This window comes from Nicotiana sylvestris, chromosome 1 (genome assembly GCF_000393655.2).
Source record: "Nicotiana sylvestris chromosome 1, ASM39365v2, whole genome shotgun sequence".
Taxonomy (NCBI): domain Eukaryota; kingdom Viridiplantae; phylum Streptophyta; class Magnoliopsida; order Solanales; family Solanaceae; genus Nicotiana; species Nicotiana sylvestris.
In genome coordinates, this window is record NC_091057.1 from 25,317,736 (window position 1) to 25,343,437 (window position 25,702).

The window sequence follows — 25,702 nt, forward strand, 5'->3', positions numbered from 1 at the left end:
TACCTCCTCCTCTTCCAAGCAACACAAAGGTAAAAAGAAAGACAAAAATGGACGACTTTAGTGGTATCCGAAAGGAGAATATTGAGAACGCAAAGACTTTAGATGGTCGTAGTACTCCGGCCCCAAATGATCTAGTCTTGAGACTGGAACAAAAGATACTGGAATTGAAAGGAGAACTTGAGCAGGTTAGCAACTTAGCAAACTTGTCACTCACTCTCAATGTCCCTGATATCCACCAACAAAACACAAAGAACCCGACACCTCCTCAGAACACACAAAACCAACATCCACAAAATCCTACCGCATCAAATCAATATGCACCTCCACCCCAAAATATCAATCTATTGCCAATACCAACTCCATCGCAACATCATCATCAACTAATTCAGTACCCACCAACTGCCACTTACCACACTCCCTAAAACATACCACAACCCATTCCCGATCCACAAAACTCCACCAATGACCATCGTTGTACCCAAGTTCTTGGCACCCATCAAAGCAACCCTATATATGTGGAAACTGTACCTCACTCTATCCAACCAATCTCATATACACCGGAATCCTCCGAGAAGGACCTTCTCATTAAAAACATGGCTGAAGAACTCAAGAAGTTAACAAGCCGAGTTCAAGGTGTTGAAGGCGACAAAGGAATAGAAGGTTTGAACTATGAAGATTTGTGCATACAGCCGGATGTCGAACTACCAGAGGGGTACAAACCTCTCAAGTTCGAAATGTTCGATGGCACAGGTGATCCCAGGGTTCATCTAAGGACCTATTGTGACAAGCTTGTCTGGGTTGGGAAAGATGAAAAGATCCGGATGAAGCTCTTTATGAGGAGCCTTACTGAGGACGCTTTGTCTTGGTATATCAGCCAAAATCCCAAGACATGGCCCAATTGGGTAAGCATGGTGTCGAATTTCATGGACCAATTCAAGTTCAACATAGAGAATGCACCGGATGTCTTCTACATTCAGAATCTTAAGAAGAAACCTATGGAGACTTTCCGTAAATATATTACTCATTGGAGGTCGGAAGCGGCCAAGGTCAGGCCCTTTTTGGACGAAGAACAAATGAATAAATTCTTCGTCAGGGCACATGATGCACAATATTATGAAAGGTTGATGGTTATCAAAAATCACAAATTCTCTGACATCATCAAACTTGGAGAAAGAATCGAAGAAGGAATCAAAAGCGGGATGGTAACGAACTTCGAGGCACTGTAAGCCACTAATAAGGCACTACAATCAGGTGGCATACCGAAGAAGAGAGATGTTGGGGCGGTAATGGTGGCCCAACGCCCAAAATCTCCACTTACCTATCAGACACCTCCAGCCATATATCAAATACCTCCACCTACATACCAAGCATCACCGCCTACATATCAACCTTCATCTCCCAGATATTCCCAACCAGCCATTGTCCATCACACCTATAACTCCCAACTATCCCATTTCTAATCGCCTCCAACTCACCAAAACTTTCCAAGACCAAGACCCAACTTCGACCGCAAGCCGCCCAGACAATACACCGCTATTGCTGAGCCCATCGATCAACTATATGAAAGTTTGAAAGCCACAGTTTACGTTACTCCTGTTCCCACTGTGGCATTAGAAAATCCATCCCAATGGGTCAATCCAAGCAAAACTTATGTGTACCATTTCGGTATAAAAGGGCACACCACTACTGAGTGTCGAACATTGAAGGATAAGATCCAGACGCTAATTGACAACAAGGTCATACAAGCAAAGGAATTCACACCTAATGTCCGCAATAATCCCCTCCCTGATCACAGAGGTGATGGTGTACATGTGATAGAGACAAATGAAGAATGGGACCCCGAGGGGTCGATCGAGCTTATTCGAGAAGACAATTACTTTAAAGTTGCAGTCACACAACTCCTATTGTGGTTTAGACTCAGGCACCTATTGATGTTGAGGTAACTACATCAGTTCCATTCGAGGTGGAAGTGGCTCCGCCCGCAGCCACCTCCGCTCCCTTTGAAGTATAAGTGGTCACACCTTTTACTATGACGGTATCAACCATACCCCCTTTCAACTCAAAAGTAATACCCTGGGATTATGTTGCCGAGGCTCGATGGAAAGGGAAAGCCAAGGTAGAGGAATCTGACGCTGCGCAAGGGATGACTAGAACTGGAAGAATCTATACCCCTGAACACCTGAGAGGTTCGAGTAAGGAGGCCACTACTAGGTAGCCTATCATTGCGATTGGGCCAGATGACCTATGGAGGAAAGTGAAGGCAAAGGAATACTCTGTTGTTGACCATCTGAACAAAGTCCCTGCTCAGATATCTATCTGTCGCTATTGCAGAATTCGGAGGCACACAATAACGCTCTGATGAAAGTACTGAGCGAGGCTTATGTACCCAATAACATCACTGGTGGAGAAATGGCCAACATGGTTGGGCAAGTACTAGAAAGTCATATGATCATCTTCCACGAAGATGAGCTACCACCCGAGGGATTGAATCACAATCGAGCATAGCATATCACAGTGCAATTTGAAGACAAGTTCATTGCTAGGGTCCTGGTTGATGGAGGTTCAAGCCTAAATATTTGTCCATTGGACACTTTGAAAAGGTTACACAAAGGTTTCCATGAGATACGGGTAGGAAGCATGAATATGAAGGCTTTCAATGGGTCCTAGAGGGCAACGATCGAGGAAATCAACCTTTGCTTGCAGATGGGGCCAACTTGGTTTGACGTTGAATTTCAGGTGCTTGACGTACCAGCCTCATATAATCTTTTATTGGGCCAACCATGGATTCATACTACTGGGGCCGTGTCTTCCACACTACATCAAGCCGTGAAATTCGAATGGAACCATTAGAAGGTGATTATCCACTGAGATAGGAGTAACCCCATCTACACCAGTCAAACCATCCTAGCCATGGGACACAGAATAAGGCTAGGAGGGGAAACCTATCATCACATTGAATGGGTCAATGTCGCCGAGAAGGATAAGTGGTGGAGTGACAAAATAGAAAGCATACTAGCGTGGTCTGGATATGAACCCGACAAAGGGTTGGGAAGGAACCTCCAAGGCATCACCAAACCAATACAACTGAAAAATCATGGTACCACCTTTGGGCTCGGATACCAGTACATATGTCAAAAATACAGGAATTGGTAGCCTCCATGGCGTGGACAATATTACCCTCTTTAGCAACCGGTGCCACGTTTGGAACAGGCTTTCCACTAGGCCGACACAATATGGGGGACTGCAGAAGAAGCACTAGCTGGGTTGAAGAATTTGTTCTTGGAAGATGAGGACATGGACCGCGGTGCCATAATTGAGGAGGAGGAAGAAGAAGGCCTCACTATTCAGACTGTGGCGAAGGGAGCTGTTCTCAAAAATTGGACCGCTACACCATCCCGAGCCCCCCGAGTCCCTAGGTAGCTTGGCAGGATTTACTTCTACAGCCGTTTTAGGCATTTAAAATTTCCTATAGTTTCATTTTAATCTTTAATTGTTTCAAAATAAATGCTCGATTCATCGAGCCGTGCTTTGTTTGAACAATTTCTCAAGTTTTAATCAAATGCATTTGCTCTTTATTATTCACTACTATCTTTACACTTTTTCTTTCCACAACGCTATTATTACTTTTCCTGATGAACCAGTGACTATGACATGTAATGAGGCAACGTAACATGAGAATAGTGACTCAGAGGAAGAAGATGAGATACTCGAGGAAATCGTCAGGGAGGTTGAAAATTTTGAAAATAAGCCTAAGTCCAATCTGGATGAGACAGAAGCAGTAAATTTGGGAGACGCCGAGACCGTCAAAGAAACTCACATCAGCATTCAGTTGTCGCCAACAAAAAATAAAGAGTACATTCGTTTCCTAAAAGAATATGAGGACATCTTCACATGGTCGTATGATGACATGACCGATTTGAGCACTTCCATAGTAGCTCACAAGTTGCCTACTAATCCCATGTGTCCGCCAGTCAAGCAGAAACTCAGGAAATTCAAACCAGACATGAGTCTGAAAATCAAGGAGGAAGTTACCAAGCAGATCAAAGCCAAGGTTCTCAGGGTGGTTGAATATCCAACCTGGTTAGCTAACATTGTGCCAATTCCGAAGAAAGATGAGAAGGTCAGAGTATGTGTTGACTATCGGAATTTAAAAAGAGCAAGTCCCAAGGACGACTTCCTACTGCCGAATATACATATCCTGATCGATAATTGAACCAAGCATGAGCTCCAATCCTTTGTAGATTGATTCGCGGGTTATCACCAGATCTGGATGGATGAAGAAGACGAAGAGAAGACAATTTTTATTACACAATGGGGTGTATATTATTACAAGATGATGCCATTCGGTTTGAAGAATGCTGGGGCCACTTACATGAGATCCATGACAACCATCTTCCAGGATATGATACACAAAGAAATAGAGGTGTATGTGGGCAATGTTATTATCAAATCCAAGAGGGCCACAGATCACATAGCAGACTTGAGGAAGTTCTTTGACAGGCTCAGGAAGTACAATTTGAAATATAACCCCACAAAGTGTGCATCCGGGGTTCCCGCAGGAAAGTTACTGGGATTCATTGTCAGTCATCGAGGGATCGAACTGGATCCGCCTAAAGTCAAAGCTATTCAGGAGTTACCACCACCTAAGAGCAAAAAGGATGTGATGAGCTTCTTAGGACGTCTCAACTATATCAGTCACTTCATAGCATAGTCCACAGTTATATGTGAACCCATCCTCAAGATGCTAAGAAAGGATGCCGAAACAAGCTGGACCGAGGATTGTCAGAAAGCTTTTGACAAGATCAAGGAATACATATCCACACCATCAGTTCTGGTCCCTCCAGAACCAGGGCGACCTTTGCTACTCTATCTATTAGTATTGTATGGAGCCTTCGGATGTATTTTGGGACAACATGACGAGACAGGAAGGAAGGAGCAAGCCATATATTACTTGAGTAAGAAGTTCACACCGTATGAAGCACGGTATTCTCTGCTTGAATGCACTTGCTGCGCTTTGACCTGGACAACCCAGAAATTGAGGCATTACTTCTATGCCTACACTACATACCTCATATCCAGGATGGACCCTCTGAAGTGCATATTCTAGAAACCCATGCTGACTGAAAAGTTGGCCAAATGGGAGATATTATTGAGTGAATTCGATATCATCTATGTGACTCAAAAGGCGGTCAAAGGACAAGCATTGGTGGATCACCTTGCTGAAAATCCGATAGGAGGAGCATACTAACCTTTGAAAACATATTTTCCTGATGAAGAAGTATCATTCATAGGAGAAGACATTACCGAAGAATATGACGGTTGGAGGATGTTCTTTGACGGAGCCACAAATTTCAAAGGAGTAGCCATTGGAGAAGTGTTAGTATCAGAAATGGGCCAGCATTATCCGATATCTGCTAAACTCAGATCTCCCTGCATCAACAACATGGCAGAGTATGAAGCCAGCATATTAAGGCTTAATATGGCAGTTGGCATGAACATTAAGGAGCTGCAGGTGATCGGTGATTCAGATTTGCTCGTGCACCAGGTACAAGGAGAGTGGGTTACCAAGAATTCCAAGATATTTCCATATCTGCATCATGTGCAGAAATTGAGAAAGAGGTTTACAAAGATAGAATTCTGACATGTGCTCAGAACTCAGAACGAGTTTGTCGACGCATTGGCCACTTTGTCATCTATGATACAACATCCAGATAAGAACTATATTGATCCCATTCCGGTGAGGATCCATAATCAACCGGCATATTGTGCTCATGTCGAGGAAGAAGTAGATGGAAAGCCTTGGTTCCATGACATCAAAGAATACTTATCAAAAAGAGTATACCCGGAGCATGCAAATCACACTCAGAAACGCACGCTCCAGAGATTATCAAATCACTTTTTCCACGGCGGAGGGAACTTGTATAGAAGAAATCCTAATTTGGGTTTGCTAAGATGTGTTGACACAAAGGAAGCTTCTAAGCTACTTGAGGATGTGCATGTTGGGACCTGTGGTCCACACCTGAATGGTTTCATCTTGGCTAAGAAAATATTCAGAGCCGGTTATTTTTGGATGAGCATAGAGACGGATTGCACTCAGTATGACCGCAAATGATTTCAATGTCAGGTGTATGCCAATATGATAAAAGTGCCGCCAAATGAGCTCAACGCAACAAGCTCACCTTGTCCATTCACTGCCTAAGGAATGGATGTTATTGGTTCGATTGAGCCTACTACTTTAAACAGATAGGTTTATTCTGGTAGCCATTGATTACTTCACAAAATGGGTAGAAGCTACATCGTACAATGCTATAGCCAAGAAAGTCATCGCAGATTTTGTCAAGGATCGTATCGTCTGTCGATTCAGAGTTCCCGAGTCGGATCGTATCGTATATGATGAAAGCTATGTGTGAAACTTTCAGAATCAAGCACAAGAATTCCACAGCTTACAGACCTCAGATGAATGAAGTCATAGAAGCCGCCAACAAAAATATTAAGAAGATATTAAGGAAGATGGTAGAGAATCACAAACGGTGGCACGAAAAGCTACTCTTTGCTCTGTTGGGTACCGCACTACAGTTCGCGCATCAACTTGAGCAACTCATTACATGCTGGTTTATGGTACAAAGGTTGTCATCCCAGCCGAGGTAGAGATTCATTCTTTAAGAATCATACAGGAAGCTGAACTTAGAGATGCAGAGTGGATAAGGATCCACTATGAACAATTGGCCCTTATAGATGGAAAGAGGATGAACGCAGTGTGTCACGGCCAACTTTATCAGAATAGAATATCCAGAGCTTTCAACAAAAAAGTCAAACCAAGGTAGTTCGCACCAGGGTAGCTGGTATTGAAGAAAATCTTCCCACATCAAGATGAGGCCAAAGGAAAATTCTCTCCCAACTGGCAAGGTCCGTACATGGTTCACATGGTACTGACAAGAGGAGCACTCATACTTGCAAAAATGGATGGAGAAATCTGTCCAAAACCAATCAATTCAAACGCAATCAAGAGATATTATGCTTAGATACTTTACATTTCCTCATTTGATGTAATTGAACTACACTTGACCTGATTCCCATTTAAGAGGGGATACGCATGCAGCCTCATGGGTTCGGTCATATCATAATAAAATTTTCATTTCCCCCAAGAGCAGAAACTGGGGCAGAATTTTGAGGAGGACCTTCAAAATTCTGGAGCAAGTCCAGTCAATTCCAACATGTATTAGACGGTCAGTAATCAGTTAATAAACTGGGGCAGAATTTTGAGAAGGATTCTCAAAATTCTGAAGAAGGTTTAGCAAGATCCATTATCCACAAACAGCCGAAGGATCATCTACCAAACTAGGGAAGAATTTTGAGGAGGACCCTCAAAATTCCAATATAAGATAGTTGCAATGCCTTTGAGATGTGTTACAGTCACTAGTTCATCAAAATTACTTGATATATCAATACATTTCCAAAACAACTCTATTTTTATCAATAATTGTATATTTTTCGAAAATTCTATTTTTAATGACAGTCAAGTGTCACTCAAGGGAACTCGAATGGCTTTCAGAACAGAGCAAAGAAAAGCCAGTCGATAGGAGCACGAACCAACCTTCCTCCCACAAAACGTACATTTGAACGCAGGCACATTTGACGTAACATTAGCACTCACAAAGCATGTATACACAAAGATAATTCATTATCAATCAGGCCATCAGACATCGAATACATCTCCAGCTAAGACATACACTACTCTTATTTGTTGCTCGCTCTTTGCAAGGGACTAATCCCTGTCCCCCATATTGGTATGAGGCTAATCATTGCCTCCTAATTTGCATGAGGCTAATCCTTGCCTCCCTGTTTGCATGAGTCTAATCCTTGACTCCATCCTGCATGAGGCTAATCCCTGCCTCCATATCTGTATGAATCTAATACTTGACTCCGTGAGGCTAATCCCTGCCTCCATACTTGCATGAGGCTAATACTTGACTCCATAAGGCTAATTCCTGCCTCCATACTTGCATGAGTCTAATCCTTGACTCTATGAGGCTAATCCATGCCTCCACATTTGCATGAGGTTAATCCTTGCCTCCCTATTTGCATGAGTCTAATCCCTGACTCCACATTTGCATGAGGCTAATCCCTTCCTCCCTATTTGCATGAGGCTAATCCCTGCCTCCATATCTGCATGAGGCTAATCTCTGCCTCCATATTTGCACAAGGCTAATCCTTGCCTCCATACGTGTATGAGTCTAATCCTTGACTCCATGAGGCTAATCCTTGCCTCCATATTTACATGAGGCTAATCCCTGCCTCCACATTTTCATGGGACTAAGCACTGTCCCTTTTTGCACAAATATTTCTCTATTTCTAGTACTATCTATTTGCTTTTCAATCGGGCTAAGCTCTACCCTCCATTTCACAAGACTAATCATTGTCTTGATAACGTCATGACTATTGCACATCATGGGCTGAAATTTCGCCAATCTATCCGAAGGCGTCATAGTATAAAGGCATCATCCTTAAAGCCGGAAGACACTATACCATGGCCTGAGGATCCCTCAAACTTGCATATCATTATTCAAAGGCGTCATGGTTCGGAGGCACCATTGTCATGGCCTGAGAAAATTATTTCATGTCCTGTGAATCCCTCACTAAAAAATTCATGGCACAGGATGTCATGGTCTAAGGGCATCATCTTTAACCGTCCAAAGACAACCTTCATGGTCCAAAGGGAATCTGCATCATGTTTAAATTTTCGCAAATACGTTTGTAGCATCTTTTATCTACAGGTAACCAGTAAGCAAATGCTATCCTAGTAGGAGCAATCTCGCTCCAGTTCCCTCCAACCGTCCCGAGCTTTAACCACTCATCGTAGCCGCTTCCGCATCGTGTGTCCATTCTTGTAGTAATTTCATCGGCATACTCCGCAGATGAATCCAGAACTACACATGGGCTGATTCCTGTAAAACCGGGGATATGTAGACAACTCGAAGACTGGAGTTTGGACTCTATTTCAAAATATCTCGTCCGGTCAAAATTGGTCATCATTTCTTTACCCAAAAACTCTTTCATCATTTTCAGGTAAAGAGGGGCAGGTGTTGATACCCAATTTTTTCTATATTTTTAATATGTATAAATACCTTCAAAATAGCATATACATGCATATATAAGCATGCACAAGGTTTTTATAATTTTTTCCATAATTTTAAGGATTTAAATTGATTTATTTCCTTCCCTTTTATTCATAAAATCCCCAATAATTATCCCTCAAATTATTATTATGGTAATTTAGTCATTTAATTTCTATATTTATGCCAAAATATGGTTAAAATATTTTTATGCATTTTGTATAATTGCATTTCGTATTTTTAAAGCTAAATTTCATATAATTGCAATATTATCCTCATTAATGTATAATTACATTTATATGCATGAAATTGATCTCATATATTTTTAAAATGTTAAATATCTATTTTAAACCATTTTAGTACCTGAAATTATTTTTTTAGAAATTGTTTATCACTTATTATAAATTATATATGGAAAATTGGCTATTTAAAATATAGCCAGATTTACATTTCAATTGTAGCCCAATTTAAACCCAACCCCAGCCCAATTTCATATTAAAAATACCCGACCCAAACCCTGAACCTGCCGACCCGACCCAAGACCCGTCAAATCCTGGTTATTGATCTAAAAGATCAACGACCCTCATTCGTTCTTACCATTTTTAATTCCAACGACCCCCTAACCCTATCTCATTTCCCAAATCCGCCGCCTCTGTATTCTCTCATCTCCTCTCTGCTCTCAACCCCTCAGCTCCTTCAACCACCGACTCCCTTCTTCGGTCTTCTCCGGTAATCTCCCTTCAACTCCTAAGCCTCTAATAGCTCCTCTATTGCCATGCTCGCCTTCTCTGAGGCCTTCAAGGGCCCCGACCCACGCTAACTTGCATCTAGGGTTTTCCATCTGGTCTGTTCTTGGCTACTTCGGTATGATTTCAAGCGAAATCATGTTGTACATATTACGATTCTTGAGATTTTAGACAGGTTCTTTCATCTCTACTTGGTTTTTTTCCGAAACCCTAATTTTTGCTTACATCTCCTAGATCTGTACGATTTTAAACGATTTGAGTCTGTTTCTTTGATGTTTTACACTATCCTTGTAACTCTTTACAAGAATCATCGATTTCAAAGTGTTTTCACCTTCTTCTAAATTAGAGTTTTTGGAACTTCTTCTAAAACCGTGTTTAAACCGATTCTTTATGTTTAAACTTCTATCTCTTGCATATTTCGACTGATTCTATGATTTTACTACCTCTTAAACTTGCCTATGTTGAAAACCCTAATTTCTTAGTTCTAATCTTGGGTTTCTAAGTTTTGTTTTGATAACGTGTTCAGTTAATCTATATGTTTTTATGATTCTGTGATTTTATCCTATGATTGCTTGTTAAGGTTCCTAATTATGGTTATCCCTGCCTATTGTGTTATTTTACCCTATTTTGTTCACTAATATTTCTGATTCTTCACTTCTCCTACCTGTATCATGCTTATTCAACTAATTCAGACTATGCTCTACATGAACCCCTAATTTATATATGATTTTTGTCCTACTCGGCCTCTTAGAGTTCTGGTTTTTGCTTACTATGTGCTTATTCTTTTAAAGTTGTGCTAAATTAGTGCTATTTTCTACTTTTGAATCCATGAGTCTTTATGATTGATCTTTCACTAATTTCGCATGATATCTTTACTGATTTTTAACCTTGTAAAATATTTTTTGACCTTATTCTACGGTCAATTATGCTATTAATTGGTTTCTTAAGTCTTTTCCTTGATTGAAATATATTGAACCTAGCCTCTATTACATGTTGTGTACTTGTACTATGCAGAAAATATTTCCTTATTTGTTGTACTCAGCTTTATAAGATTTCCTTCCTTATTTGCCACATGTTTATTACCGTTTGAAGCTGACTCCTCAATTAAAGGGACTACTTACCTTGATTTTGTGACTGATTGATTCTGAGTCCCCAATTAATGATGAACTTTGATTATTACATTATTTCCTACCTGCTTTCAAACTATATATACACACCCCCTCATTAACACAAACACACGAACACTCGGTTCAAAAGCTCACTTTCTCTCTCACTTAAACTTTCTGCTCTCTCTCTTTTGTGCTACTTGCTACTATTCTAAGTTAGCCGGCTGCAAGCCAAGGCTAACTACTGTGCTCTCCTGCTCCTTCACTTTTGTTTACTGTCTCTTCTACTAGTATGTTCTAGTTCAATTCAAAGTTCCAACAACAATATGGTCCTTTTATTGCTTCAATTCATCTTGTTTCTAGTTTGCTTTTACTTATGGTTTTGCTGTGAAACCTGCAGTTAATATGCTTACATGATTAGCATGTTATGAACTCCCCTTCCTTAGAATCAGTATGAGCATGTTACCCCTTCTATGTAATCTGTCTCCGTGTAATCTTGCACTATCTGGACTCTGATATGAATCTCCTTTAGGTTGTCCTCACTCCTAACTTATATGGTTCTGGGATTGAATCATGTGGATCCTATACTGAACCCCCTTAAGAATTGCTTGTTATGTGACTATGTCTGATCAGTTGTGTCTGTAACATGTCTGTACCAATTCCTAAGACCTTTGCTTGTTATCATGTGTTTTATGTATCCCCAAATCCCTTGACCCCTATTTGTGACTACTGAATTTGCTTTGGTTATGTGACTTCTGGCTGTGTATTAACCTGTCTTAAGGGTGTTGTGTTTGGACTGTTGTTTACTACTCCACTCTCTTTTCAAACTGTCTTTGTTGTTTTACTAAAATTTTTCAAACAAACTTCCTTTTTATACAATTATCCCATTAAAACCTTTCAACTTGTAAGCACTTTCACTCTACTCCTAAGTCAATAAGTTCTGTCCCCCTCCAGTATGTGTACTACCTTGGGATCCTCTTAATAACCCTCTGAACTCTAGCATACTAAGGCTGGCCCTTCCACACTGCACTTATTCAATTTTGGTTAGCAAGTATAGGTATAAGCACTGCCCGAAATCCTTGAGATCCTTAGGGAACTTTGGTGCACCTAGACTATGACATTGTCTATGGAATTGAGGCATTTGAGGCTATTGGAGGCTTTGGAAATCTGGGCCTATCTGTAGGCTCCCTATAGAATTGTGACGACCCAAGGGGTCATCACCGTAATTCTTCCTTGTTCCGTGCTCCCGAGGCCTTGAAAACCTCGCTTTTAGTTGCCTCGATTGGCGTGCACAGTTCGGGCGCGTAGCCGGAAAGTTTTTATGTTAGAATATGTGAATTATGTGAAACATTTGATGAATTTTTGTATTAATATGCATAATGTTTACTTCGGTCAACATTTTGGGTAAACGGACCCAGACTTGTGATTTGACGGTCCCAGAGGGTCCGTAGGAAAATATGGGACTTGGGCGTGTGCCCGGAATCAAATTCCGAGGTCCCAAGCCCGAGAAATGAATTTTTGTGTGAAATTGTTTTCTGAAATTAATTAAGGAAAATGAAGAAGAAAATTGATCAGAAAACTGTGGTATCGGGCTCGTATTTTGGTTCCGACACCTGGTACGAGTCTTGAATATGTTCTAAGCACTATCTGTAAAGTTTGGCTAAAAACGGACGTCATATGATGTGTTTCGGACTTAAAATGGGGAAGTTGAGTTTTTGTGAAAGTTGAAAGAAAATCATGTGTTTGAGGCTTGATCCTATGTATATGATGTTATTTTGGCGATTTGATTGCACGAGTAAGTCCGTAAGATGTTTTTAAGGTTGTGTGCATGTTTGGTTTGGAGCCCCGAGGGCTCGGGTGAGTTTTGAATGGGGCCCGGGAGGTCTTGGACTTAGAAAAAAAATATACAGGTTCAGATGTTGCAGGCCCAGCGCGGCCGCGGCCATTTCCGCGCGGTCCGCGCTGGCAGCCACGCGGCCGCGGTGATTTTCTGTGCGGTCCGCGTGGTGGGGTTCAGAGGGTCGACCAGCGCGGCCGCGCACCAAATCAGTGCGGTCCGCGCTGGGTGGGTTCAGAGAGAGCCCACTTTTTCCCTCCCTCGGCGCGGCCGCGATACATTTCCGCGCTGTCCGTGCTGGCAGCCACGCGGCCGCAGTGCATTTCTGCGCGGTCCGCGCCAGCCCCCAGCATATATATAAATTCAGGATTTTCAGTCATTTTTTCCACTTTTCAAAAACCCAAAACCTAAGAGGCGATTTTCCAAACAACTTTTCTTCTTCAAAACGATTGGTAAGTGATTTCTAACTCATTTTCTTCACTTCTTAACATCTTTTAACATGATTTCAACTTCAAAACAAAGATTTTCATGGGGGAAATTGGGTGTTTTGGGTAGAACCTAGGTTTTCTACAAATTGAGAGGTTGGACCTCAATTTGGGGTCCGATTTAAAAACAAATCATATATTTGGATTCATGGGGGAATGGGTAACCGGGTTTTGGTCCGAACCTCGAGTTTCGACCATGTGGGTCCGGGGGTATTTTTGACCTTTTCGGGAAAAACCTTGAAAAATCTATTTTTCATACATTGGGGATGATTCATTTAGTAATTATTAATGTGATTAAGTAACTTATGACTAGATTCGAGCGGATTGGTGGTGGAATCAAGAGGTAAAGCTATACTAGAAGTGTGAGTTGAGTTTGGAGCATTCGAGGTAAGTGTTTGCTCTAATTTTGGCTTGAGGGAATAGGATTAGGATGATATTTGCTACTTGCTAATTTGGAGTACAGTGTATAGGCATGGTGACGGTTATCTATGCACCGGAGTCTAGCACGACCGTGAGTCTTGATTGCTTTTAATTCGAATAATGTGACACAAGCTCCTTGTTTATTTGATGAGTTTCACATAATATGAACGGTTGAGGTAAAATTGCGATTGGTGTACTTTTGGAGCGTTAGCTCGAACATGAATGTGTTAGTTGAGGAAGAATGGATTTAAAAAGGAGAATGTGTTGTGAATACTCCCTTGCCGGGATGTGTAGACTGATATATATATTCTCCCTTGTCGGGATATTTTGGGCTGTTAGCTGTACCCTTGCCGGGTTAAAGGTATTGAGTTGTTATGCTTCCCTGAAGGGGTCTACTATATGAAGTCGGATATTATGAACTATATTATGGGATCGTGTGGCACGCCGTCCACTTATATATGATATTATGGGATCGTGTGGCACGCCGTCCACTTATATATGATATTATGGGATCGTGTGGCACGCCGTCCACTTATATATGATATTATGGGATCGTGTGGCACGCCGTCCACTTATATATGATATTATGGGATCGTGTGGCACGCCGTCCACTTATATATGATATTATGGGATCGTGTGGCACGCCGTCCACTTATATATGATATTATGGGATCGTGTGGCACGCCGTCCACTTATATATATATATATATATATATATATATATATATATATATATATATCATGGGAACCAGAGTCTCTTCTGCTTATTTTCGATATTTCATTTTTATCTGTTACTCCCCGATAACATGTCCCCTCCCAGTTTTACTTTGTATTATCTTGTTATTGTTTTCTTGCACTTGTTGTATATATTTGTATAGGTTAAATGTGGTAGGTACTGTCTAGCCTCGTCACTACTTCGCCGGGGTTAGGCCAGGCACTTACCAGCATATGGGGTCTGTTGTGCTGATGCTACACTATGTGCAAATTTTTGTGCACAGATCAGGGAGCAGCTTACGGACCATAGCAGTAGGATTTCTGGGAGCTGTCTTCAGTCCAGGGACTCTCGAGGTAGCCTAGCTGGCGTTCGCAAGCCGAAGTCCCTTTCCATGTTTTTCGTTTGTTCATCTTGTATCAGACAAACATGATGTATTTCCTTTCAGACATTGTTTGTAGTATTCTGTAGTAGTCTGTGAGCTAGTGACACCAGACCTTGGGTAGTGATGTGTATTAAACTTCCACACTTTTGGTTTTCAGTTGCTTTAGATTTAAAGTCTTCCGCTTAAATTTTGTCTCGTTTATTATATTGTTTGAAAGAAAGCAGGAAAGGTGTTTTAAATATTTGGCTTGCCTAGCTCCGATAGTAGGCGCCATCACGACACCCGATGGTGGAAAATCCGGGTCGTGACAAGAATAACTTCTTATTTTCTTATTTACTTATCTAATTCATTCATATGGTCTGTAATAACATGTAAACGAATATTGGGGTAATTAGTGAAAGGGTGGGTAGCTACATGTTTGTGGGATAATAAGGGTAGAAACCATGCCTATAGGACTTTACAATTTGTTGTGTTTGCCTTTGTAAGTAGAGATCATGCCTATAGGACTTTTGTATCTTGTCATGTTAGAAATCATGCTTATAGGTCTCAATTGATTCCATAATAGAAATCATGTTTAATGGGTCTTAAATCAGTTTCACAAGTAGATGATATGGCTATAGGATATAATCCAAATCCGACTTCTGTTATAACAAATGTTTATGTATGTTTCCATGTGTCATCATGCCTGTAAGTCTTTAAAATCAGTATTGAAATTATATATCATGCCTATAGGGAACAACATCAGATTCTGCCTATAGATCTAAACTAGTTTGGTTTTAAATAAATAAATCCAGTTAACGCTTGGCTCACTTCTAAACTGATTTAATTGAAGTGGTTTGTATTTCCTTGAAACGAGTTCTTTAATACTGCCTTAATCTGTCACTAGACAGCATGCCTATAGGGATTAAAGAGTTCCTTTGCAAAGCCTGACTTGTTTCACTATATAAAATGTAGTCATCAGTGTTTCGCGTATAGGCAAGCCTGTAGGGCATTTTCAAAACTTACGATTCTGAAATTGTTTATGTGACTTAATGTTGTTCTAACGAGCTTTAAAATCAGTAGGCTACTGATAGGGTCATTACCTCTGAGTTTATAAAATTTCCCTGGTTTCTGTATGTTCACTTAGACATCATGCCTTAGGATACTGTTTAAACAAAATGCCCTTATTTGTATTTGAGTTGTGTTATTCATCTGCCTTGTTTGAGGAGGAAACTTTGAGCCTCTAATTGCTCCCTTTTGTTCTTATTTGCTAAGAGTCCTAATTTTTCTTGCTTGTCGCCTTATTATTTTTACCTTAAAACCTTAGGGGTCTGTCTTGAACCACCTATAGGTAGAGGTCCTAAATCCCTCCATGACCATTAAGAAGGGACGGGTAACAACACGCAATAGAGATCTCTAACCAAACACTCATTTTAAATGACCACTAAGGGGATGGGAAAGGTAGATATGAGATATGATGACTACGCGCTAATGTCACATGTAGCCCCTCATCGAGGAGTGTTTACCAAACATTGTATGGAGTGATCCTATAGGCTAACCAACCTAGGACTCCTCCTTTCCAAAATTCCTTTTTCTGTTTAAAACTTTGTTTTATACAACTTGTTCAAAAAATCTTTATCTTATTGTTTGAGTTATCCAACGTGCTTTACTTGCAACCTATTTGATTCAACTGTTTATTTGTAATGGAATAATTTGCGAATATAAGTTCGGTCGGGACCCACAGTTGTGGACCAAAAGGGGTGCCTAACACCTTCCCCTCGAGGTAATTTCTAGCCCTTACCCTAAATCTCTGGTAATGCAAACCAATCCAAGAGTTAATCACTGTAGGTGCCCTAATGTACCATAACTCGTTAGGTGGCGACTCTTCAAATACCCAATTCCCAAAAGAAAATGAGTTATTACACCTCGTAAATATCGAAACCCGGACCTCTCTCCACGAAGGGAAAAAGGGGGCGCGACAATTGGTTGTCCATTTAGCTTCTCCAACATGCTTAGACAGCCTCTATAAATACTTCAATCCTTCATTCTTCAAACTTTTACTTTTACAATACCATCAAATCCTTTTTGCACTTATTCTTTCCTTGTGCCCATTTATTAACCAGTCCTTTCTCCTTCTTCTGAATTTTCACAACAAAAATGGCAAAAAATTTTAAGACAGTTCCACAAAAAGAGAAAGCCTCTTTGTCTTCACGCCCATCAAAGAACAAAATGGTGGTACCTCCTTGTATTGAGGAGTGTACCCCTGGGCTTTGTGATACATCTTCTGATTTCAAGGTCGACAAGCCTGCTTCGGTTCCAGGACGATGTGAACCCATGTCTCGGTATATTAGCTTAACAACAGACCTCAAATAAGTGAAGGCAGATTGTCGTTGGGGATATGAAGTGAACGTGAAAATCCCTTCACCTGATGAGTATATAACCACTCACAAAGCAAGGTACCTAAGCGTATACACATACACATTTACCTTAGGTCTCATAGATCTTTCTTTGCCCTTTCTAGACCCAGTGTTCCTCAATTTTTGTCGATAATACCAAGTGACACTCGGCCAAATTTATCCTTCCTTCTGGCGGATTGTTCACCTAATTAGGTACGTTTCGAGCAAAGTCAAGGAGATGTCTTTTACCCTTGACTATCTGATCAGATTATACAGCCCTCTTCTTTATCGAGGTGGTCTGATAAAATTGCAACGTCGATCTCAGAATTCTTTCTTCACTAGAATCGTTGAGGATAAAGACCGTGGGTGGATGAGCTGCTTTATTCAAGTTAGGTCCTCCGACCTGATTCCCGCTGAAAAGATGTCGTTCCTCGAGGAATGGAATACGAAGCGTAAGTACAGACCTATCGAGCATGTTTCATTACTTAGACATTTTCCCTTCCCTTTGAACTAACTCCCTTTTGATGATGCAGCCGTTGATTGGTATTCAAGTGCGATTGCGGACCTCCAGGGATGGGTCCGACAACTAGCTTCCACTTTCACATATTCTGAGCGTGTCTGGCGCGATTTGGCCAAAGACCGATGGGAGGCCAAAAACCACGGTGAGTCCTTATTATTTGCATAGTTAAATCCCTTGGTGAAATACTCCTCAGTAATACACTTAACTTTACGCTTATGTAGGCCTCGAAGATGTTTTTTTGATGAGGCCGCCCCCACCTGGCGAGGGAGAGTCCCAAAAATCTGCCAAGGACAAGAAAAGAAGGAAAGGGTCGCCGGCGGAGCCCCCGAAGCCAAAAATAGCCAAGCTTCGAAAACCTAGGACCGATACGGTGGCCTTGACTCCGAAAAATGTTACACGTCTTCGTGCTAAGGACGAAGAGAGAGATGAGGTCGAGGACGAAGTTACTCACCTGTTAATAACTCGGAGAGTAGGAGGCACCGATCCTTCAAAGGCTACTGATGACTATATAATATTCATATATTATATACTTAAAAATAAATTATTTTAAATTATATATATATATATATAATATGTCAATTATATGTATTTTCTAATAGTATTTTGCAGGAAATAAAAATATCATGATAAAGCAAATAAAGGAATAAAAAGAGAAGCACGAGGCATCATGGCAAAAGAACCACGAGGCATCATGGCAATAGAAGCACGACGCATCATGGCAAAAGAACCACGAGGCATCGTGGCACCTTATGAGATTTGATTTCTATAAATAGGATGTTTGTATTGAAAGGAGGAATATCATACGTGCCTAATTAGCAACTTTTCTCTAGCTTTTGTCTTTACTTCTCTCTTTATCTATTTCATTTTAACTTGTAGTCTTTGAATTTTCTAAGAGTGTTGATAGTATTTTAAGAATTTCTTTCTTTGTGAGATTTAAATACTCCATAATGGGGTAACCTCTTTTGTTGGGATAGTTGATGAAGCTCGATAGCGTTATAATATTAATCTCAATTTTACTATATGCTTGACTTGAAACTTTCTAATTATATTTCTATATTGTGCTGGAATATTAGTTTTAATTAATTAATATCACTTCTATCTATTTATTCTCCAAAGTTAGTTGTATGTCAATTTTGTAATTCTCACGAAGCAAAATTAATAAACGATAACTATTGGGTAAAATAATAGAGCGAGAGTAATTCTTTTTAAGCTACCATTCCAAGTCTGTAATCTTGCTTACTTCCATTCTAATTCTCGCGGAGGAGTTGCAGTTAGCAAGATTATTGATTTTTAGTAAAAAGTAATCGCAAGAGGTTTTTGCTATCTTTTAGCACAATTCAGGCAAGAAAATTATTTCGGTTTAATCATCACAAGTAATGAATCAATTGGTTTACATAACCTCGCGGAGTGTTGTTAATTGATTATTTCTTAGTGAGCAAAATATAATTGTATTAGCAATAAACAGTTATTCCTAAGAGAAATATATGTAGAAGCTAAGATTTTATTATTATCACGCTATCGAGTGAATTCAATGATTCCCAACTCTTTTTAAATATAAATCTTCCGAAAGTTATTTTATTTCAACTTAGCAATTTAAATTTTCAACAAACAAAATTTCATCAATTTGATTCTCTCAAATAGTAGTAAGAATATTATATGTTTGTAGCTAGATTCTCCAATCTCTGTGGGACGATATCATAAACTATACTAGAATTTGACAGAGTACGAGTAGCAAGATCTTATATACATTGGCCTCGTCAAAATTTTGGTGTCGTTGCCGGGGATTGGCACAAGTCTACTTCAGACTAAATATTCTGTTACTAATTTGGGAACTTACTATTAGTATTATTATCTTTGCTATCAATATTTACTAAATATTACTAGTATTACTTTTAGTATTACAAGTACTAACATCTTATACAAGTGTTATTATCATTTATCCTTCTTATCATCATTATAGTATAGCAGTCACTATTATTAATACTAGTACTACTTGTAACTATATTCTATATTAGTATTATATTATTATTTTTCATCGTTAGTTACTGTTACTACTAACTGATTTTGTTTACCATTTTTTTCATAACATCTATTGCTAATTAGTACTAATATAATTATTATTATCATATATTACTACTACTACTACTACTACTACTAATAATAATAATAATAATAATAATAATAATAATAATAATAATAATAATAATAATAATAATAATAATAATAATAATAACAACATTATCATACTACTATTTTTATTTGATCGCTTATTATTTTTGTCATCTTTGTTGTCCTTGTTATTCATCATTTTCTTTTAATTATTTTCTTCTAAGTACTACTACTACTACCACTTTAGGAGTTAAGTTCAGTTTGTTTGTTTTTTTAAATTTTGAGTAGTTTATGACCCGCTCTTCTATAAAAGAGTTGGTCAATTACGATCCTGAAATTGAAAGATCTCTTCGATTGCGTAGGAAAGGAAAAGCACTATCTTTCCAAAGCATAGCTTGTGAAGGTATGGAGAATCAGGAAGTAGAAAATATCAACCCAGGCGAAGTACCACCACCCGTCCAAATAAAGGATCAATTTGATGAAGTGGCGCCAAGGCCAGCAAACAGAATCCTAAGGGATTATGCTAGACCTGACCGCTTCAACTGTGAATCTAGTGTCAGAAAACCTCCAGTGGAAGCCAACAACTGTGAAATCAGAACTGGCCTGATTCAAGCAATTCAACAGTCTTGCATATTCACTAGAGACGCAAGTGAAGATCCACACAGTCATTTAATTGACTTTTTGGAACTTGTTGAAACAGCTAAGTATAATGGAGACCTCTTGAAGCTATCAAGTTAAGGCTATTTCCTTTCTCTTTAAAAGGAGATGCCAAAACTTGGTTGCAAAGTTTACCACAAGGTTCCATTACCACATGGGATCAAATGACTCAGAAATTTTTAAACAAATATTTTTCCCCTGCTAAAACCACAAAGTTAAGATAAGACATATCTAATTTCTTGCAGACTGACACAGAGTCATTTTATCAAGCTTGGGAAAGGTTAAAAGCAATGTTAAGAAAATGTCCACACCACGATATTCCCGAACATATGCAATTATATATTTTTTATCACGGGCTAAAACCCTCTTCTAGAAATGTGATAGATGCAGCTGCAGGAGGTTCAGTAATGGGAAAACAACAGAGGAAGCGTTGCAATTGTTGAATGAAATTTCTGAGAATGTCATCCAATGGCCATCTGAGCGTATAATTATCAAGAAGGTCGCTACAGTAAATCAGGTTGATGCTTTAAATACACTAACACAACAAATTGTTTCTTTGGCACAAAATTTTGAAACTTTTCAGGTGAATACACAACAACCAAGCCAATATGAGGCTTGTGACATGTGTGGAGGAAATCATCAGAACCATGAATGCCAAGCAACCAATCACAATGATGAACATGTCAATGTCATCGGTTACAAGCAGTATCCTTTTGGAAGTTCAATGGCACAGAAACATCCAGGATTTCAATGGAACAATCCAAATAGTGCAGAGAACTCTCAAAGCTTCCAGAAGCAACAAATACAGGGTCACCCGGATACCAGAATCCAAATCATGGTCAATCAAACTTTAGACCTTATCAACAAACAGGGTCCTATCAGCAAAGGCCTCAACAAGCTCATTCAAGTCTTGATGATCTTCTGTATAAGTATATTAAGGTCACTGATGAAAAGATGGAGAGCCAAAATTCATCCCTCAAAAATCTGGAAATACAATTGAGCCAATTGGCAGCTCTTGTTTCAAAAAAGATTCAAGGTCCCTTACCAAGCAATACAGAGAAAAACCCAAAAGAGCACCTTAAGGTCATCACCTTACGGTCAGGTACGGAGCTTGATGAACCCTATGCAGACCAGTCAGACAACAGGTAAACAATGGTAAGAATATTGAAATACCCTCTGAACCATCTGAAAAGAATGAAGTCAAGAAAAAAGAAGAAAAAATTATTGAAAAATTGACTCATCTCCCTATGACTATTCCCTTTCCACAAAAAATGAAAAGAGAAAAATTTGACAAACATTTTGCAAAATATTTGGAGATTTTAAAATAAATTCACATCAATATTCCTTTTACTGATGCTTTGTTACAAATGCCTTCATATGCCAAATTTTTAAAGGAAATTTTGTCAAGTAAAAGAAAATTAGAAGAAGTTTCTATGGTAATGCTTACGGAAAAATGCAGTGCTATACTTCAAAATTAGTTACCACAAAAACTTGGTGATCCAGGCAGTTTTACAATTCCATGCACCTTAGGAGGAGTATATTTTGAAAAAGCACTTTGTGATTCTGGAGCTTCAATAAATTTAATGTCATTTTCTATCTTTAAAAAGTTAGATCTTGGTGAAATAAAAGACACAAGTGTTTCTCTTCAGTTTGCAGATCAAAGTACTAAGAAACCTAAGGGAATAATTGAAAATGTACTCGTAAGAGTAGATAAGTTTGTTTTCCCTGTAGATTTTATAGTACTTGAAATGAAAGAATGTCCTAATGAACCAATAATTTTAGGTAGACCATTTCTTGCTACAGGAAGAGCAATTATAGATGTTCATCAAGGACAATTAATTTTAAGAGTTGATGAAGAAAGAGTCATATTTGATATGCAAAAGATACTAAGATATTCAGGAGATGAAACATCATCTTCATGTTTTTCAATTGACATGATTAGTTATCTTACAGATGAATTCAAAGATGATCAATTAATTCCGGATTCAATGGAAAGATGTTTGATCAAATCAGGCACCACACAGGACGATAATCCCACCATCAGAAGAGAAGCTGAAATATTGGACAAAGATTCAGAAGAAGAAGAGATGAAATCCGAACAAGTTCAATCAAAACTTGAACTCAAAACTCTCCCTTATCATTTGAAATATGTTTATCTTGAGCAAGAATTATTTCCAGTAATTATTTCATCTTCTCTTACTGCAGAACAAGAAAATAGTTTGATTAAAGTATTGAAAGCATACAAAGGAGCCTTGGGGTGGACTGTAGAAGATATTAAAGGGATTAGTCTGGCTATTTGTACACACAAAATCCTCATGGAGGATAGCTACAAGCCAATAGTCCAGCCACAAAGAAGATTGAATCCAACAATGCAGGAAGTAGTGAAAAAAGAGATCGTAAAGTTATTGGCAGCACGTATTATATACCCCATTTCTGACAGCCCATGGGTAATTCCCATTCAAGTAGTACCAAAGAAACGAGGACTGACAATTTCAAAAACATAAAACTAATAAGCTCATACCTACCAGGACTGTTACAGGATGGAGAGTCTGTATTGATTACAGACGTCTCAATGATGTCACTAGAAAAGATCATTTTCCTTTGCCATTTATTGATCAAATGTTAGAAAGAATTGCCGGATATGGTTTTTACTATTTTCTTGATGGCTACTCAGGATATAATCAGATACCAATCGCACCAGAAGATCAAGATAAGGCAACCTTCACATGCCATCATGGAACATATGCCTATAGGAGAATGCCATTTGGTCTGTACAACACCCCTGCTACATTTCAGTGTTGCATGTCGGCAATTTTTGCTAACATGACTGACAAATTCTTTGAAATTTTTATGGATGATTTTACACTATTTGGCAAAACATATAAGGATTATCTTAACCATTTGACCTTAGTTCTTAAAAGATGCGAAGAAACAAACTTAGTTCTTAATTGGGAAAAATGTCATTTTATGGTTACGGAAGGAATTGTTTTAGGACATAAAATCACTGCTAAAGGGATAGAAGTTGATAAGGCAAAAATTAATCTTATAGCAGGATTAACCCTTCCCACAACTGTGAAAGGAATTAGAAGCTTTCTAGGTCATGCATGTTTTTACAGACGATTTATAAAAGACTTCTCAAAGATTTCAAAACCACTGACTAACCTCTTGATGAAAGACACTAAGTTTGATTTTTCAGGTGACTGTGTGAAAGCATTGAAACCATTAATTAAAAGTTATCAACTACACCTATAGTTGTGTCCCCTGATTGGAACCAACCTTTTGAGCTCATGTGTGATGCTAGTGATATAGCAGTTGGAGCTATTTTAGGCCAAAGAAGGGATAAGATTTTTCGTCTCATTTATTATGCTAGTAGGACATTGAGTGAGACACAAGTGAATTATGCTACGACAGAAAAAGAGTTACTAGCAGTAGTGTTTGCTTTTGATAAGTTTCGCTCCTATTTGATAGGAACCAAAGTCATTGTTTTTACTGATCATACAGCTTTAAAATACCTCTTAGCTAAGAAAGATGCTCGACCTAGATTATTAAGATGGATTTTACTTCTGCAAGAATTTGACCTTGAGATAAAGGACAAAAAAGGGACAGAGAACCAAGTAGCTGACCATTTGTCTAGATTAGAAAATCCTCCCCTTGAGCTTAATGAGATAAAAAAAATTCTTGACGAACATATTTTTCGTCGTAAACATACGGAGACACCTAAAGTTGGCACAATCTTTCACTTAGACACTTAAACTAGGCCTCTTTCCAATTAGACACGTTTCTTAGGGAATTCTCATACCAATTAGACACATTTTTTAGCTGGCTTATTAACTAACCAAGCGCGTGTTCTGCAATCTCCGTCTACGTGGCAAAAGTAACCATTATAAATCGTACCACATCATTTTTTTCCACCTCAGCTATATAGTGTTATTTCCACTAAAATACAAATACCCCCTTCGGCCCCCACCCGTAACGTTCCCCCACCCGCCGATGTCTCCAATCCTGTCGCCGACATCACCCCTGCTCCCTCTTCGTTGTCCAATTTTTGTCCTCTGATCTCGTCTGGCAAGCGGCGTCAAACAGATCCAAACTCCAAAGCCTAAAGTTCATAAAACCCATTATCAAACTCCTTAATAAAGACAAGAATTTCCGCAAAAACATCAAAATTACATAACAATGGCCAAGTAATTTTATTCTATTTATTAGGATATTGGTCTCATTTGTTCACCACTTTTTAGTTGTCTTTGTTTGAGATTGATAGTTCTGCTTGATGATTTTTTTCCTGCAGATTTATTTACTTTTTGGTGTTATGGCAATGAAATATTATGGTGGTTGGAGGAGAAGTTTTGGTGGGATTTTGGAATTGGGGGTTGGTGATGATAAATGAAAAATGGTTGCTGCTAGGTAATTTATGAAGAGAAGATGACTTATTGTAGTATTATTACGGAGGAGGAAGGTTTAAGATAGTGGAGGAGCTGATATGGTGGAAAAATGGAGAAGATGATGGAACACAGTTTGTTTTTTGGGGGGATTTAGTGAAAATAGGGTTTTTGTGGTCAAATGCATTTTTAATATTTAATTAATTGAAAAATTCCATGTTTATTTCATTCACGCGCTCAAGGAGACTGAGAAACACTTTCTTTGCCATGTCATAGTTTTGTGTCTAATTGGTATGAAAATTGCCTAAAAACATGTCTAATTGGAAAGATGCCTAATTTAAGTGTCTAAGTGAAAGATTGTGCCAACTTTAGGTGTCTCTGTATGTATTACGCCTATTTTTTCAGTTGACATAATTGTGACTCAACCACTTTGGTTTGCAGATATCGCGAATTACTTGGTTGGAAAGTGGATACCACAAGATTACTCTTACCAACAAAGAAAAAGGCTTATATCTGATGCAAAGTATTATCTGTGGGATGAACCTTACTTATTCAAAAATTGTGCAGATAATATCATTAGAAGATGTGTACCTGAAGAAGAGATGAATAAAATTCTATATCACTGACATGATGGAGCAATTGGAGGACATTATGCAGCAAATCGAACAGCTTTTAAAGTTTTAGAAGCCGGATTCTTCTGGCTCACACTCTTTAAAGATGCCCGAGCATATGTAGCACAATGTGACAGGTGTCAGAGAACAGGTAATATCACCAAGAGAGATGAGATGCCACTGCAATCAATACAGGTATGTGAAATATTTAATGTTTGGGAAATAGATTTTATGGGTCATTTTCCTT

The 25,702-nt window shown here is 39.0% G+C and overlaps 1 long non-coding RNA gene and 1 other non-coding gene across 2 annotated transcripts; both read right to left on the reverse strand.

Annotated features, from left to right (window-relative positions):
• Positions 1-20,677: 20,677 nt before the first annotated feature.
• Positions 20,678-20,784, reverse strand: LOC138882095 (small nucleolar RNA R71). The gene has a single exon (XR_011403580.1). It is a non-coding gene; the product is annotated as a small nucleolar RNA R71 (small nucleolar RNA).
• A 100-nt stretch (positions 20,785-20,884) lies between these two features.
• LOC104216796 (uncharacterized) lies at positions 20,885-24,443 on the reverse strand. Its single transcript, XR_011402671.1, has 4 exons — positions 24,302-24,443; positions 22,417-22,517; positions 21,511-21,586; positions 20,885-21,386 (listed from the first exon to the last, which is right to left on the reverse strand). It is a non-coding gene; the product is annotated as an uncharacterized lncRNA (long non-coding RNA).
• Positions 24,444-25,702: the final 1,259 nt, after the last annotated feature.